This window comes from Pseudophryne corroboree, chromosome 7 (assembly GCF_028390025.1).
Source record: "Pseudophryne corroboree isolate aPseCor3 chromosome 7, aPseCor3.hap2, whole genome shotgun sequence".
Classification (NCBI taxonomy): domain Eukaryota; kingdom Metazoa; phylum Chordata; class Amphibia; order Anura; family Myobatrachidae; genus Pseudophryne; species Pseudophryne corroboree.
In genome coordinates this window covers 377,157,834-377,175,217 of record NC_086450.1, presented here as the reverse complement: position 1 = coordinate 377,175,217, position 17,384 = coordinate 377,157,834, and the positions used below count along the sequence as shown (strand labels likewise).

Genomic DNA, 17,384 nt, shown 5'->3' with positions numbered 1-17,384 from the left:
CATTCAGTGTGCTACAATGTGAATTTCGGCTCATTCAGTGTGCTACAATGTGAATTTCGGCTCATTCAGTGTGCTATAATGTGAATTTCGGCTCATTCAGTGTGCTATAATGTGAATTTCGGCTCATTCGGTGTTCTAGAATGTGAATTTCTTCTCATTCAGTGTGCTACAATGTGAATTTCGGCTCATTCAGTGTGCTATAATGTGAATTTCGGCTCATTCAGTGTGCTACAATGTGAATTTCTTCTCATTCAGTGTGCTACAATGTAAATTTCGGCTCATTCAATGTGCTATAATGTGAATTTAGGCTCATTCAGTGTGCTATAATGTGAATTTCGGCTCATTCAGTGTGCTATAATGTGAATTTCGGCTCATACCGTGTGCTACAATGTGAATTTCGGCTCATACCGTGTGCTACAATGTGAATTTCGGCTCATTCAGTGTGCTATAATGTGAATTTTGGCTGATTCAGTGTGCTACAATGCGAATTTCGGCTCATTCAGTGTGCTACAATATGAATTTCGGCTCATTCAGTGTGCTATAATGTGAATTTCGACTCATACCATGTGCTACAATGTGAATTTCGGCTCATTCAGTGTGTTAGAATGTGAATTTTGGCTCATTCAGTGTGCTAGAATGTGAATTTCTACTCATTTAGTGTGCTACAATGTGAATTTCGGCTCATTCAGTGTGCTATAATGTGAATTTCGTCTCATTCAGTGTGCTATAATGTGAATTTCGGCTCATTCAGTGTGCTCTAATGTGAATTTCGGCTCATACCGTGTGCTACAATGTGAATATCGGCTCATTCAGTGTGCTATAATGTGAATTTCGTCTCATTCAGTGTGCTATAATGTGAATTTCGACTCATTCAGTGTGCTCTAATGTGAATTTCGGCTCATACCGTGTGCTACAATGTGAATTTCGGCTCATTCAATGTGCTATAATGTGAATTTCGGCTTATTCATTGTGCTACAATGTGAATTTCGGCTCATTCAGTGTGCTACAATGTGAATTTCGGCTCATTCAGTGTGCTATAATGTGAATTTCGTCTCATACCGTGTGCTGCAATGTGAATTTCGGCTCATTTAGTGTGCTACAATGTGAATTTCGGCTCATTCAGTGTGTTAGAATGTGAATTTCGGCTCATTCAGTGTGCTATAATGTGAATTTCGGCTCATTCAGTGTGCTATAATGTGAATTTCTTCTCATTCAGTGTGCTACAATGTGAATTTCGGCTCATTCAGTGTGTTACAATGTGAATTTCGGCTCATTCAGTGTGCTATAATGTGAATTTCGGCTTATTCAGTGTGCTATAATGTGAATTTTGGCTCATTCAGTGTGCTATAATGTGAATCTTGTCTCATTCTGCGTGCTACAATGTGAATTTTGGCTCATTCAGTGTGCTATAATGTGAATTTCGGCTCATTCTGTGTGCTACAATGTGAATTTCGGCTCATACGGTGTGCTAAAATGTGAATTTCGGCTCATTCAGTGTGCTATAATGTGAATTTTGGCTCATTCAGTGTGCTACAATATGAAATTCGGCTCATTCAGTGTGCTATAATGTGAATTTCGACTCATACCTTGTGCTACAATGTGAATTCCGGATCATTCAGTGTGCTATAATGTGAATTTTGGCTCATTCAGTGTGTTAGAATGTGAATTTTGGCTCATTCAGTGTGCTATAATGTGAATTTCGGCTCATTCAGTGTGCTAGAATGTGAATTTCTTCTCATTTAGTGTGCTACAATGTGAATTTTGGCTCATTCATTGTGCTATAATGTGAATTTCGTCTCATTCAGTGTGCTATAATGTGAATTTTGGCTCATTCAGTGTGCTATAATGTGAATTTCAGCTCATACCGTGTGCTACAATGTGAATTTCGACTCATTCAGTGTGCTATAATGTGAATTTCGGCTTATTCATTGTGCTACAATGTGAATTTCGGCTCATTCAGTGTGCTACAATGTGAATTTCGGCTCATTCAGTGTGCTATAATGTGAATTTCGGCTCATACCGTGTGCTGCAATGTGAATTTCGGATCATTCAGTGTGCTACAATGTAAATTTTCGGCTCATTCAGTGTGTTAGAATGTGAATTTTGGCTCATTCGGTGTGCTATAATGTGAATTTCGGCTCATTCAGTGTGCTATAATGTGAATTTCGGCTCATTCAGAGTGCTATAATGTGAATTTCTTCTCATTCAGTGTGCTACAATGTGAATTTCGGCTCATTCAGTGTGCTACAATGTGAATTTTGGCTCATTCAGTGTGCTATAATGGGAATTTCTTATCATTCAGTGTGCTATAATGGGAATTTCGGCTCATTCAGTGTGCTATAATGTGAATTTCTACTCATTCAGTGTGCTATAATGTGGATTTCGGCTCATTCAGTGTACTATAATGTGAATTTCTTCTCATTCAGTGTGCTATAATGTGAATTTCGGCTCATTCAGTGAGCTATAATGTGAATTTCGGCTCATTCAGTGTTCTAGAATGTGAATTTCTTCTCATTCAGTGTGCTACAATGTGAATTTCGGCTCATTCAGTGTGCTATAATGTGAATTTCGGCTCATTCAGTGTGCTACAATGTGAATTTCTTCTCATTCAGTGTGCTACAATGTGAATTTCGGCTCATTCAATGTGCTATAATGTGAATTTCGGCTCATTCAGTGTGCTATAATGTGAATTTTGACTCATTCAGTGTGCTATAATGTGAATTTCGGCTCATACCGTGTGCTACAATGTGAATTTCGGCTCATACGGTGTGCTAAAATGTGAATTTCGGCTCATTCAGTGTGCTATAATGTGAATTTTGGCTGATTCAGTGTGCTACAATGAGAATTTCGGCTCATTCAGTGTGCTACAATATGAATTTCGGCTCATTCAGTGTGCTATAATGTGAATTTCGACTCATACCGTGTGCTACAATCTGAATTTCGGCTCATTCAGTGTGCTACAATATGAATTTTGGCTTATTCAGTGTGTTAGAATGTGAATTTTGGCTCATTCAGTGTGCTAAAATGTGAATTTCGGCTCATTCAGTGTGCTAGAATGTGAATTTCTTCTCATTTAGTGTGCTACAATGTGAATTTCTTCTCATTCAGTGTGCTATAATGTGAACTTCGGCTCATTCGGTCTGCTATAGTGTGAATTTCGGCTCATTCAGCGTGCTATAATGTGAATTTCTACTCATTCAGTGTGCTATAATGTGAATTTTCGGCTCATTCAGTGTGCTACAATGTGAATTTCTTCTCATTCAGTGTGCTATAATGTGAATTTCTGCTCATTCAGTGTTCTAGAATGTGAATTTCTTCTCATTCAGTGTGCTACAATGTGAATTTCGGCTCATTCAGTGTGCTATAATGTGAATTTAGTCTCATTCAGTGTGCTACAATGTGAATTTCTTCTCATTCAGTGTGCTACAATGTGAATTTCGGCTTATTCAATGTGCTATAATGTGAATTTCGGCTCATTCAGTGTGCTATAATGTGAATTTCGGCTCATTCAGTGTGCTACAATGTGAATTTCGGCTCATACCGTGTGCTACAGTGTGAATTTCGGCTCATTCAGTGTGCTATAATGTGAATTTTGCTGTTGCAGTGTGCTACAATGCGAATTTTGGCTCATTCAGTGTGCTACAATATGAATTTCGGCTCATTCAGTGTGCTATAATGTGAATTTCAACACATACCTTGTGCTACAATGTGAATTCCGGATCATTCAGTGTGCTATAATGTGAATTTTGGCTCATTCAGTGTGTTAGAATGTGAATTTTGGCTCATTCAGTGTGCTATAATGTGAATTTCGGATCATTCAGTGTGCTAGAATGTGAATTTCTTCTCATTTAGTGTGCTACAATGTGAATTTCGGCTCATTCATTGTGCTATAATGTGAATTTCGTCTCATTCAGTGTGCTATAATGTGAATTTTGGCTCATTCAGTGTGCTATAATGTGAATTTCAGCTCATACCGTGTGCTACAATGTGAATTTCGGCTCATACCATGTGCTACAATGTGAATTTCGGCTCATTCAGTGCGCTATAATGTGAATTTCGGCTTATTCATTGTGCTACAATGTGAATTTCGTCTCATTCAGTGTGCTACAATGTGAATTTCGGCTCATTCAGTGTGCTATAATGTGAATTTCGGCTCATACCGTGTGCTGCAATGTGAATTTCGGCTCATTCAGTGTGCTACAATGTAAATTTCGGCTCATTCAGTGTGTTAGAATGTGAATTTTGTCTCATTCAGTGTGCTATAATGTGAATTTCGGCTCATTCAGTGTGCTATAATGTGAATTTCGGCTCATTCAGAGTGCTATGATGTGAATTTCTTCTCATTCAGTGTGCTACAATGTGAATTTCGGCTCATTCAGTGTGCTACAATGTGAATTTTGGCTCATTCAGTGTGCTATAATGGGAATTTCTTCTCATTCAGTGTGCTATAATGTGAATTTCGGCTCATTCAGTGTGCTATAATGTGAATTTCTACTAATTCAGTGTGCTATAATGTGGATTTCGGCTCATTCAGTGTACTACAATGTGAATTTCTTCTCATTCAGTGTGCTATAATGTGAATTTCTGCTCATTCAGTGTGCTACAATGTGAATTTCGGCTCATTCAGTGTGCTATAATGTGAATTTCGGCTCATTCAGTGTGCTACAATGTGAATTTCTTCTCATTCAGTGTGCTACAATGTGAATTTCGGCTCATTCAATGTGCTATAATGTGAATTTCGGCTCATTCAGTGTGCTATAATGTGAATTTTGGCTCATTCAGTGTGCTATAATGTGAATTTCGGCTCATGCCGTGTGCTACAATGTGAATTTCGGCTCATACGGTGTGCTAAAATGTGAATTTCGGCTCATTCAGTGTGCTATAATGTGAATTTTGGCTGATTCAGTGTGCTACAATGCGAATTTCGGCTCATTCAGTGTGCTACAATATGAATTTTGGCTCATTCAGTGTGCTATAATGTGAATTTCGACTCATACCGTGTGCTACAATGTGAATTTCGGCTCATTCAGTGTGCTACAATGTGAATTTCGGCTTATTCAGTGTGTTAGAATGTGAATTTTGGCTCATTCAGTGTGCTATAATGTGAATTTCGGCTCATTCAGTGTGCTAGAATGTGAATTTCTTCTCATTTAGTGTGCTACAATGTGAATATCGGCTCATTCAGTGTGCTATAATGTGAATTTCGTCTCTTTCAGTGTGCTATAATGTGAATTTCGGCTCATTCAGTGTGCTCTAATGTGAATTTCGGCTCATACCGTGTGCTACAATGTGAATTTCGGCTCATACCGTGTGCTACAATGTGAAATTCGGCTCATTTAATGTGCTATAATGTGAATTTCGGCTTATTCATTGTGCTACAATGTGAATTTCGGCTCATTTAGTGTGCTACAATGTGAATTTCGGCTCATTCAGTGTGCTATAATGTGAATTTCGGCTCATACCGTGTGCTGCAATGTGAATTTCGTCTCATTCAGTGTGCTACAATGTGAATTTCGGCTCATTCGGTGTGTTAGAATGTGACTTTCGGCTCATTCAGTGTGCTATAATGTGAATTTCGGCTCATTCAGTGTGCTATACTGTGAATTTCGGCTCATTCAGTGTGCTATAATGTGAATTTCTTCTCATTCAGTGTGCTACTATGTGAATTTCGGCTCATTCATTGTGCTACAATGTGAATTTCGGCTCATTCAGTGTGCTATAATGTGAATTTCGGCTCATTCAGTGTGCTATAATGTGAATTTTGGCTCATTCTGTGTGCTACAATGTGAATTTTGGCTCATTCAGTGTGCTATAATGTGAATTTCGGCTCATTCAGTGTGCTAGAATGTGAATTTCTTCCCATTTAGTGTGCTACAATGTGAATTTCGGCTCATACCGTGTGCTACAATGTGAATTTCGGCTCATTCAGTGTGCTTTAATGTGAATTTTGGCTTATTCATTGTGCTACAATGTGAATTTCGGCTCATTCAGTGTGCTACAATGTGAATTTCGGCTCATTCAGTGTGCTATAATGTGAATTTCGGCTCATACCGTGTGCTGCAATGTGAATTTCGGCTCATTCAGTGTGCTACAATGTAAATTTCGTCTCATTCATTGTGTTAGAATGTGAATTTCGGCTCATTCAGTGTGCTATAATGTGAATTTCGGCTCATTCAAAGTGCTATAATGTGAATTTCTTCTCATTTAGTGTGCTACAATGTGAATTTCGGCTCATTCAGTGTGCTACAATGTGAATTTCTGCTCATTCGGTGTGCTATAATGGGAATTTCTTCTCATTCAGTGTGCTATAATGTGAATTTCGGCTCATTCAGTGTGCTATAATGTGAATTTCTACTCATTCAGTGTGCTATAATGTGAATTTCGGCTCATTCAGTGTACTACAATGTGAATTTCTTCTCATTCAGTGTGCTATAATGTGAATTTCTGCTCATTCAGTGTGCTATAATGTGAATTTCGGCTCATTCAGTGTTCTAGAATGTGAATTTCTTCTCATTCAGTGTGCTACAATGTGAATTTCGGCTCATTCAGTGTGCTATAATGTGAATTTCGGCTCATTCAGTGTGCTACAATGTGAATTTCTTCTCATTCAGTGTGCTACAATGTAAATTTCGGCTCATTCAATGTGCTATAATGTGAATTTCGGCTCATTCAGTGTGCTATAATGTGAATTTCGGCTCATTCAGTGTGCTATAATGTGAATTTCGGCTCATACCGTGTGCTACAATGTGAATTTCGGCTCATACCGTGCGCTACAATGTGAATTTCGGCTCATTCAGTGTGCTAGAATGTGAATTTTCTTCTCATTTAGTGTGCTACAATGTGAATTTTGGCTGATTCAGTGTGCTACAATGTGAATTTCGGCTCATACAGTGTGCTACAATATGAATTTCGGCTCATTCAGTGTGCTATAATGTGAATTTCGACTCATACCGTGTGCTACAATGTGAATTTCGGCTCATTCAGTGTGCTACAATGTGAATTTCGGCTCATTCAGTGTGTTAGAATGTGAATTTTGGCTCTTTCAGTGTGCTAGAATGTGAATTTATTCTCATTTAGTGTGCTACAATGTGAATTTCGGCTCATACCATGTGCTACAATGTGAATTTCGGCTCATTCAGTGTGCTATAATGTGAATTTCGGCTTATTCATTGTGCTACAATGTGAATTTCGGCTCATTCAGTGTGCTACAATGTGAATTTCGGCTCATTCAGTGTGCTATAATGTGAATTTCGGCTCATACCGTGTGCTGCAATGGGAATTTAGGCTCATTCAGTGTGCTACAATGTAAATTTCGGCTCATTCAGTGTGTTAGAAAGTGAATTTCGGCTCATTCAGTGTGCTATAATGTGAATTTCGGCTCATTCAGAGTGCTACAATGTGAATTTCTTCTCATTCAGTGTGCTACAATGTGAATTTCGGCTCATTCAGTGTGCTACAATGTGAATTTCGGCTCATTCAGTGTGCTATAATGGGAATTTCTTCTCATTCAGTGTGCTATAATGTGAATTTAGGCTCATTCAGTGTGCTATAATGTGAATTTCTACTCATTCAGTGTGCTATAATGTGAATTTCGGCTCATTCAGTGTGCTATAATGTGAATTTCGGCTCATTCGGTGTTCTAGAATGTGAATTTCTTCTCATTCAGTGTGCTACAATGTGAATTTCGGCTCATTCAGTGTGCTATAATGTGAATTTCGGCTCATTCAGTGTGCTACAATGTGAATTTCTTCTCATTCAGTGTGCTACAATGTAAATTTCGGCTCATTCAATGTGCTATAATGTGAATTTAGGCTCATTCAGTGTGCTATAATGTGAATTTCGGCTCATTCAGTGTGCTATAATGTGAATTTCGGCTCATACCGTGTGCTACAATGTGAATTTCGGCTCATACCGTGTGCTACAATGTGAATTTCGGCTCATTCAGTGTGCTATAATGTGAATTTTGGCTGATTCAGTGTGCTACAATGCGAATTTCGGCTCATTCAGTGTGCTACAATATGAATTTCGGCTCATTCAGTGTGCTATAATGTGAATTTCGACTCATACCATGTGCTACAATGTGAATTTCGGCTCATTCAGTGTGTTAGAATGTGAATTTTGGCTCATTCAGTGTGCTAGAATGTGAATTTCTACTCATTTAGTGTGCTACAATGTGAATTTCGGCTCATTCAGTGTGCTATAATGTGAATTTCGTCTCATTCAGTGTGCTATAATGTGAATTTCGGCTCATTCAGTGTGCTCTAATGTGAATTTCGGCTCATACCGTGTGCTACAATGTGAATATCGGCTCATTCAGTGTGCTATAATGTGAATTTCGTCTCATTCAGTGTGCTATAATGTGAATTTCGGCTCATTCAGTGTGCTCTAATGTGAATTTCGGCTCATACCGTGTGCTACAATGTGAATTTCGGCTCATTCAATGTGCTATAATGTGAATTTCGGCTTATTCATTGTGCTACAATGTGAATTTCGGCTCATTCAGTGTGCTACAATGTGAATTTCGGCTCATTCAGTGTGCTATAATGTGAATTTCGTCTCATACCGTGTGCTGCAATGTGAATTTCGGCTCATTTAGTGTGCTACAATGTGAATTTCGGCTCATTCAGTGTGTTAGAATGTGAATTTCGGCTCATTCAGTGTGCTATAATGTGAATTTCGGCTCATTCAGTGTGCTATAATGTGAATTTCTTCTCATTCAGTGTGCTACAATGTGAATTTCGGCTCATTCAGTGTGTTACAATGTGAATTTCGGCTCATTCAGTGTGCTATAATGTGAATTTCGGCTTATTCAGTGTGCTATAATGTGAATTTTGGCTCATTTAGTGTGCTATAATGTGAATCTTGTCTCATTCTGCGTGCTACAATGTGAATTTTGGCTCATTCAGTGTGCTATAATGTGAATTTCGGCTCATTCTGTGTGCTACAATGTGAATTTCGGCTCATACCGTGTGCTAAAATTTGAAAGGGGCACCAGTACTAGAGAGTATAAGGGGTATTACTACACTGAAGGACACGCCCCCTGTTTAGTGGCCATGCCCCCTTTGCTTTTCCATACCCCCCTTCAAAAATAAGATTTTAAACCTACCGGTAAATCTTTTTCTCCTAGTCCGTAGAGGATGCTGGGGACTCCGTAAGGACCATGGGGATAGACGGGCTTCGCAGGAGACATGGGCACTAAAAAGAACTTTAGATATGGGTGTGCACTGGCTCCTCCCTCCACGCCCCTCCCCCAGACCTCAGTTAGAGAAACTGTGCCCAGAGGAGACGGACAGTACGAGGAAAGGATTTTGGTAATCTAAGGGCAAGATTCATACCAGCCCACACCATCCACACCGTATAACATGGAATATACTAACCTGTTAACAGTATGAAACAAAACATCATCAGTCAAAGACTGATCAAAACCGTAACATAACCCTTATGCAAGCAACAACTATATACAAGTCTTGCAGAGAGTAGTCCGCACTGGGACGGGCGCCCAGCATCCTCTACGGACTAGGAGAAAAAGATTTACCGGTAGGTTTAAAATCTTATTTTCTCTTACGTCCTAGAGGATGCTGGGGACTCCGTAAGGACCATGGGGATTATACCAAAACTCCAAAACGGGCGGGAGAGTGCGGATGACTCTGCAGCACCGAATGGGCAAACATGAGGTCCTCATCAGCCAGGGTATCAAGTCGCCGCTCGGCACAGCTGTAAAGCCGAGACGCCTCGAGCAGCCGCCCAAGAAGAGCCCACCTTCCTAGTGGAATGGGCCTTTACCGAATTTGGTAACGGCAATCCAGCCGTAGAATGAGCTTGCTGAATCGTATTACAGATCCAGCGAGCAATAGTCTGCTTAGAAGCAGGAGCGCCAACCTTGTTGGCTGCATACAGGACAAACAGTGCCTCTGTTTTCCTAACCCGAGCCGTTCTGGCTACATACATTTTCAATGCCCTGACCACATCAAGGGACTCGGAATCCTCCAAGTCCCGCGTAGCCACAGGCACCACAATAGGTTGGTTCATATGAAAAGAGGAAACCACCTTAGGCAAAAATTGAGGACGAGTCCGCAACTCAGCTCTATCCACATGGAAAATCAGATAGGGGCCACTAACTCAGATACTCTCCTAGCAGATGCCAAGGCCAACAACATGACCACCTTCCAAGTGAGATACTTTAATTCCACCGTTTGAAGCGGCTCAAACCAGTGAGACTTAAGGAACCGTAACACCACGTTAAGGTCCCATGGTGCCACTGGAGGCACAAAAGGAGGCTGGATATGCAGCACTCCCTTCACAAAAGTCCGGACTTCTGGGAGAGAAGCCAATTCCTTCTGAAAGAAAATGATAGGGCCAAAATCTGAACTTTAATGGAGCCTAATTTTAGGCCCAAATTCACTCCAGTCTGGAGGAAGTGAAGAAAACGGGCTAGATGGAATTCTTCTGGAGGAGCATTCTTGGACTCACACCAAGACACATACTTCCTCCATATACGGTGATAATGTTTCGCCGTCACCTCCTTCCTAGCCTTTATCAGAGTAGGAATGACCTCATCTGGAATGCCCTTTTCAGCTAGGATCCGGCGTTCAAACGCAGCCGCGGTAAGTCTTGGAATAGACAGGGCCCCTGTTGCAACAGGTCCTCTCTGAGAGGAAGAGGCCACGGATCTTCTGTGAGTATTTCCTGCAGATCCGGATACCAGGCCCTTCAAGGCCAATCTGGAACAATGAGAATTGTCTGTACGCCTCTTCCTCTTATGATTCTCAATATCTTTGAGATCAGAGGAAGAGGAGGGAACACATAGACCGACTGGAACACCCATGGTGTCACCAGGGCGTCCACTGCTAACGCCTGAGGGTCCCTTGACCTGGCGCAATATCTCGGAAGCTTCTTGTTGAGGCGTGACGCCATCATGTCTATTTGAGGCAGTCCCCACTGACTTGTAATCTCTGCAAAGACTTCCTGATGAAGTCCCTACTCTTCAGGATGTAGATCGTGTCTGCTGAGGAAGTCTGCTTCCCAGTTGTCCATTCCCGGAATGAAGACTGCTGTCAGAGCGCTTACATGATTTTCCGCCCAGCGAAGAATCCTGGTGGCTTCTGCCATTGCCACTCTGCTCTTTGTTCCACCTTGGCGGTTTACATGAGCCACTGCGGTGATGTTGTCTGACTGAATCAGAACCGGTAGGTCGCGAAGCAAATTCTCCGCTTGACAAAGGCCGTTGTATATGGCCCTTAATTCCAGTACATTGATGTGTAGACAAGCCTCCTGAATTGACCACAGATCTTGGAAGTTTCTTCCCTGTGTGACTGCTCCCCATCCTCGGAGGCTCGCGTCCGTGGTTACCAGAACCCAGTCCTGAATGCCGAACCTGCTACACTCTAGAATGTGAGCACTCTGCAGCTACCACAGGAGAGATACCCTGGCTCTGGAGGACAGGCTGATCATCTGATGAATATGTAGATGTGACCCGGACCACTTGTCCAGAAGGTCCCACTGAAAAGTCCTCGCATGGAACCTGCCGAACGGAATAGCCTCGTAAGACGCCACCATCTTTCCCAGAACTCGAGTGCATTGATGCACCGACACCCTTTTTCGGCTTCAACAGGTCCCTGACCAAGTTCTGGAGTTCCTGGGCCTTTTCCATCGGGAGAAAAACCCTTTTCTGTTCTGTATCCAGAATCATGCCTAAGAAAGGCAAACGGTTCGTTGGAACCAACTGTGAGTTTTGGAGATTGAGAATCCAGCCGTGCTGCTGCAACACCCTCAGGGAGAGTGATATGCTGTTCAGCAACTGCTCTCTTGATCTCGCTTTTATTAGGAGATCGTCCAAGTACGGGATAATTGTGACTCCCTGCTTGCGCAGGAGCACCATCATTTCCGCCATTACCTTGGTGAAAACCCTCGGGGCCATGGAAAGCCCAAACGGCAACGTCTGAAATTGGTAATGACAATCCTGTACAGCAAATCTCAGGAACGCCTGATGAGGAGGATATATGGGGACATGAAGGTATGCATACTTTATGTCCAGGGACACCATATAATCCCCCCCCCTCCAGGCTGGCGATGACCGCTCTGAGCGATTCCATCTTGAACTTGAACCTTTTTAAGTATAGGTTTAAGGATTTTAAATTCAAAATGGGTCTGACCGAACCGTCCAGTTTCAGGACCACAAACAGGGTTGAGTAATACCCCATCCCCTGCTGCAGCAGGGGAACTTTGACCACCACTTGTTGAAGACACAATAGGGAATAAGCCGGTAGGGCCGATTTGAAAAACCGGCGAGGAGGCACCTCTTCGAATTCCTGCTTGCAACCCTGGGAAACAATGTCTATTGCCCAGGGATCCACCTGTGATTGAACCCAGACGTGGCTGAAAAGTCAAAGACGTGCCCCCACTGGGGCGGACTCCCTCAGCGGAGCCCTAGCGTCATGCGGTGGATTTTGTAGAAGCCGGGGAGGACTTTTGCTCCTGGGAACTAGCTTTAGTTGGCAGCTTTTTCCCCCCGCCCTTACCTCTGGCAAAAAAGGAAGATCCCCGTACTCTCTTGGATTTATGCGACCGAAAGGACTGCATCTGATAATGTGGCGTTTTCGTAGGCTGTGAGGAAACATAAGGCAAAAAAGTTGATTTACCTGTAGTAGCTGTGGAAACCAGGTCCGTGAGACCTTCCCCAAACAAGTCCTCACCCTTGTAAGGCAAAACCTCCATATGCCTCTTCGAGTCGGTATCACCCGTCCATTGTCGGGTCCATAGGGCTCGCCTATCAGAAATCGCCATAGCGTTGGCTCTGGAACCTAGTAGGCCAACGTCTCTCTGAGCATCTCTAATATATAGGACAACATCCTTAATATGACCCAGGGTCAATAAAATGGTTTCCTTATCCAGCGTATCAATATCAGCAGATAAGGTATCTGTCCACGCTGCTACAGCGCTACAAACCCAAGCCGACGCTATCGCCGGTCTGAGTAATGTACCAATATGTGTGTAAATTGACTTCAAGGTAGTCTCCTGCCTGCGATCAGCAGGATCCTTGAGGGTTGAGGTATCTTGAGATGGCAGCGTTACCTTTTTGGATAAGCGTGTCAACGCTTTGTCCACCCTTGGGGAGGATTCCCACCGGGAAAGGATATGTCATATGAATCCTTTTGGGAATCTGCAGTTTCTTGTCTGGAGTTTCCCAAGCCCTTTCAAACAACTCATTTAGCTCATGTGAAGGGGGAAAAGTAACCTCAGGCTTCTTTTCTTTAAACATGTGGACCCTCGTGTCCGGTACAGAGGGGTCATCTGTTAAATGCAACACATCTTTTATTGCAATAATCATATAATGAATACTTTTAGCCAATTTTGGCTGCAACTTCGCATCATCGTAGTCGACACCGGAGTCAGAATCCGTGTCGGTTTCAGTGTCTACTATTTAGGATAGTGGGCGCTTTTGAGACCCAGAAGGTCCCTGCGACATAGTGAAAGGCAGGGCTTGACTCCCTGTACATTCCCTGGACTCTGCTTTGTCCAACCTTTTGTGTAATAAATTCACATTTGCATTTAAAACATTCCACATATCCAACCAGTCAGGTGACGGCGTTGCCGACGGAGACATCACACTCATTTGCTCCCCAACAAGGCCCTTTGGAGAGACAGAGAGAGAGTATGCCAGCACACACCCAGCGCCAATGACCTTGGAAAAAATTCCCAGATATATGTAGCGCTTTTATTATATATATTTACTGCGCCAAATTATGTGCCCCCCCCTTCTTTAAAACCCTCTGTCACCGTGTTCAGCAGAGGAGAGTCTGGGGAGCCAGCTTCTCAGCGTGTGCTGTGGAGAAAATGGCGCTGGTTAGTGCTGAGGGATCAAGCTCCGCTCCCTCAGCGGCGGGCTTCGGTCCCGCTCGATTTCTATAAAAACTGGCGGGGGATTTCCTATATACAGCCCTCAGAGCCTATATATATATTTTGGCCAGTCCTAGAGGTTTAAAATTGCTGCCCACGGCGCCCCCCCCCCCCCCCCCGCGCCATGCACCCATCAGTGCCTGTCGTGTGTGTTGTGTGTGGGAGCAATGGTGCGCAGCATTATCGCTGCGCGTTACCTCAGAGAAGATCTGAAGTCTTCTGCCGCCTCTGAGGTCTTCTATCTTCTTATACTCACCCAGCTTCTATCTTCCGGCTCTGTGAGGAGTACGGCGGCGCGGCACCGGGACGAACTGCGAGGGGAGACCTGCGTTCCGACTCCCTCTGGAGCTAATGGTGTCCAGTAGCCTAAGAAGCAGAGCCTAGCATTTAAGTAGGTCTGCTTCTCTCTCCTCAGTCCCACGATGCAGGGAGCCGGTTGCCAGCAGGGCTTACTGAAAATAAAAAACCTAACAAAATTCTTTCTTTCAGAGAAACTCAGGAGAGCTCCCTGTAGTGCACCCAGTCTCCTCTGGGCACAGTATCAAACTGAGGTCTGGGGGAGGGGCGTGGAGGGAGGAGCCAGTGCACACCCATATCTAAAGTTCTTTTTAGTACCCATGTCTCTTGCGGAGCCCGTCTATCCCCATGGTCCTTACGGAGTCCCCAGCATCCTCTAGGACGTAAGAGAAAATTACACCTATTTGTGCAGGAGCTGATGATGGTAAGGTACATGTGGAATTGAAAAGAATGTTCCCAGCATGACATGAACAGCTGGTGTGTCATGTTGACACATCCCACTTTCAGTGTCCACGCCCCCCTTCTGGTGTGTGGCCATGGCACATACTTTCCTTTGTATTTTTTTTTTTTTGTGGGGACGGGGGGGGACGGGGGGGGTGGCGCCATTATTAATCTTGCCCTGGGCTCCAAAATCCCTAGTTACGCCTCTGGATGTAGGAGGTGACAGACTATACAGTTAGTCATTAGGACTTCCCAGAAATTCAGGAGTCCACTAGCTGTCCCTGGAGAGTAGGCAAGTATGCATTTATAGCAATGTTCCTACTGCTATCTATTTGCAGTATTACAGTGATATGATGAATTATTCCAAGAGAAATAACACCTGAGCAAAACCATGCTCCACTGCAGGTGGGGCAGATGTAACATGTGCAGAGAGATTTAGATTTGGGTGGGGAGTTTCCAAACTGAAATTTAAATTGCAGTGTAAAAATAAAACTAACATTTGTGGGCTACATGCAAAAGCAGTCAGTATTTACCCTGCACAGAAAAAAATATACATTTATTTGCTCCCCTTGCATAGCAACATAGTTTGATCCAGACACAAAGTTACTTGCTTTTTTGCTTTGCTTCCATATCCGAATTGGGCCAGTGTGAAACTGTACCTCCTAATAAAGCCCTGGTGCATTTGCTTCTGTTGTCAGCAAGAAAAGAGGAGGTAGGTATGCTAGGACTGCCGAACTGGCAACATTTTGTCTTTATGACCTGCTCAGCAAGTCTAGCAAGATGCGCTTTTCTTTTGCACTTGCAGAATGCAGATTAGATGCAATTTCCATACAATTCAGTGTGAGCCCCTTTGTGGACATTTTTGTCACTTTGCATTATGATTAGAACACGGTATGAGACTTCAGCTCAAACATACTGCAAGCACAGGTTCACACAATTCATGCACCTATAGACTGCCGACCCCTCGACTGTCTACCGACCCGAGCGTCAGCCACAGGAGGAGAAGCCGGAGAGTCGTCGCCACTAGAAGGGAGGAGTGCGACGTCGGACTGAGAGCTGACCGCGGAAGCGTCGGCAGTTGAAAATTGGATGCGGGGAGGGGGTGCTGGGTCGTGATCCGCCTGCGCACGCCGCCCCCTAGTGGGGTGATTAGCTGGCAGGCGCGACCCCGGCCGCTGTCTGCCAGGCGGCGCGCGGCCGCGGGCGGCGGCCGAGCCACTTGCCAAGGCGGGCGTCCTGGATGGGCCCGACGCCCCGGGCCCCACCACGAAAGGGGAGGTCGGACGGGCAGGCACACCGCGGGCGGGCGCGGGCCGCCCCCGGGCGACAGGCCCCGCACTGTCTCCAATAGATAATGCCCCCCCCGCTGGCGCGGAGCGGGGGCGACGCCCCACCCCAACGCGGGAGGGCGCTGACCGCACGGGTAAGGGGGGTAGTGGCACAGAGGGGGTAAGCCTCATATGGGCCCCCCTGCTGTGCGGCATGTTTGCAGCACGCGCAGGCAGCATTCCGGCTGCCGCGCGACCCCCCACCCGCCCACTAACAGAGGCAGCCGTGTTGACTGGTGAGAGCCGCCGGGCCGCCGGGCGGGAGCTCCGCCCCCGCCCCACGTGACCCGCGCGGCCACCCGCTGTAAGAAGCGGCGGGGCCAGGGACGGTAAAACACCGTCCCTGGCAGGCCGCCTGAGGCTTCTCCTGCTCCCCGGCGCTCCGTCCCCCGCCGCTGATTGCAGCGGGGAAGGAGACGGGGAGGACGCACGTGGGGGAGCGCGGGCGGCCGAGCTCGGCCGCGCACAGCCCTCGTTTCCCTCACAGCCACAGCAGCTCCGTCCCCCGCCGCTGATTGCAGCGGGGAAGGAGACGGGGAGGACGCACGTGGGGGAGCGCGGGCGGGCGGCCGAGCTCGGCCGCGCACAGCCCTCGTCTCCCTCACAGCCACAGCAGCAGCAGGGCTTCCCCGACCCGGCGGAACATCAGGGGAATCTAAAAGCCGGGCGGGGAGGCCAGCGCTGCGTGCAGGACGGGAAGGGGGGTTTCGTAACCCCGACATGCCCAGGGGAGAGAGGAGTCACAGCAGGCAAAGGGGGGGGGGGAATACCCAGCAATAACCTCCAAGAGAGGAGGAGAAGAATGAATAAAAGAGTTAGGAATAGGATGAATGTAGAAGTAGGAATATAGGAAAGAGAAGATAAGGAAAAAAGAGAAGAAAAATAAAAGTATATATTACTGAATGAATGAACAATACTTGCACTGCCTGCGTGAAGACACTGAAAGAGGCAGGAAATGGTGGGTTAGCCACCTATATCCAGGCTGTACAGCCCCTTTCCCCAATCCGGCCAATGGCCTACCAGTTCCTCACTCAACGTTCCTCCCACTACAAAAACCTTAACCCCTTGCAGGCCAAAGTGATGCACCAAGCAGCGCTCTGCAAGCACGGACGGCGTGTTTATGCTGCTGCTGTCATATTATATTCCTTACGCAGTCTTTCATGCACCTGCTCAGGTCTGCTCCTTCCAAACAACTCATAAAATGGTAACAGATCATTCCACACACTCATACCACATCACTTGTCATGGGGTGGTCTTCAGTATGCCGGCTGTCGGGATCCCGGCGCACAGTATACCGTTGCCGGAATCCCAACAGCCGGCATACCGACACTTATTCTCCCTTGTGGGGGTCCACGACCCCCCTGGAGGGAGAATAAAATAGCGGGCGCGCGTAGCGCGCCACTATGCCCACAGCGTGGCGAG

The 17,384-nt window shown here is 45.1% G+C and overlaps 1 protein-coding gene across 1 annotated transcript in view; it reads right to left on the bottom strand.

Moving 5' to 3' along the window:
* Positions 1-17,384, bottom strand: part of LOC134945332 (cytochrome P450 2K1-like) — a 182,350-nt gene that overhangs the window by 100,662 nt on the left and 64,304 nt on the right. The window lies entirely within an intron of this gene.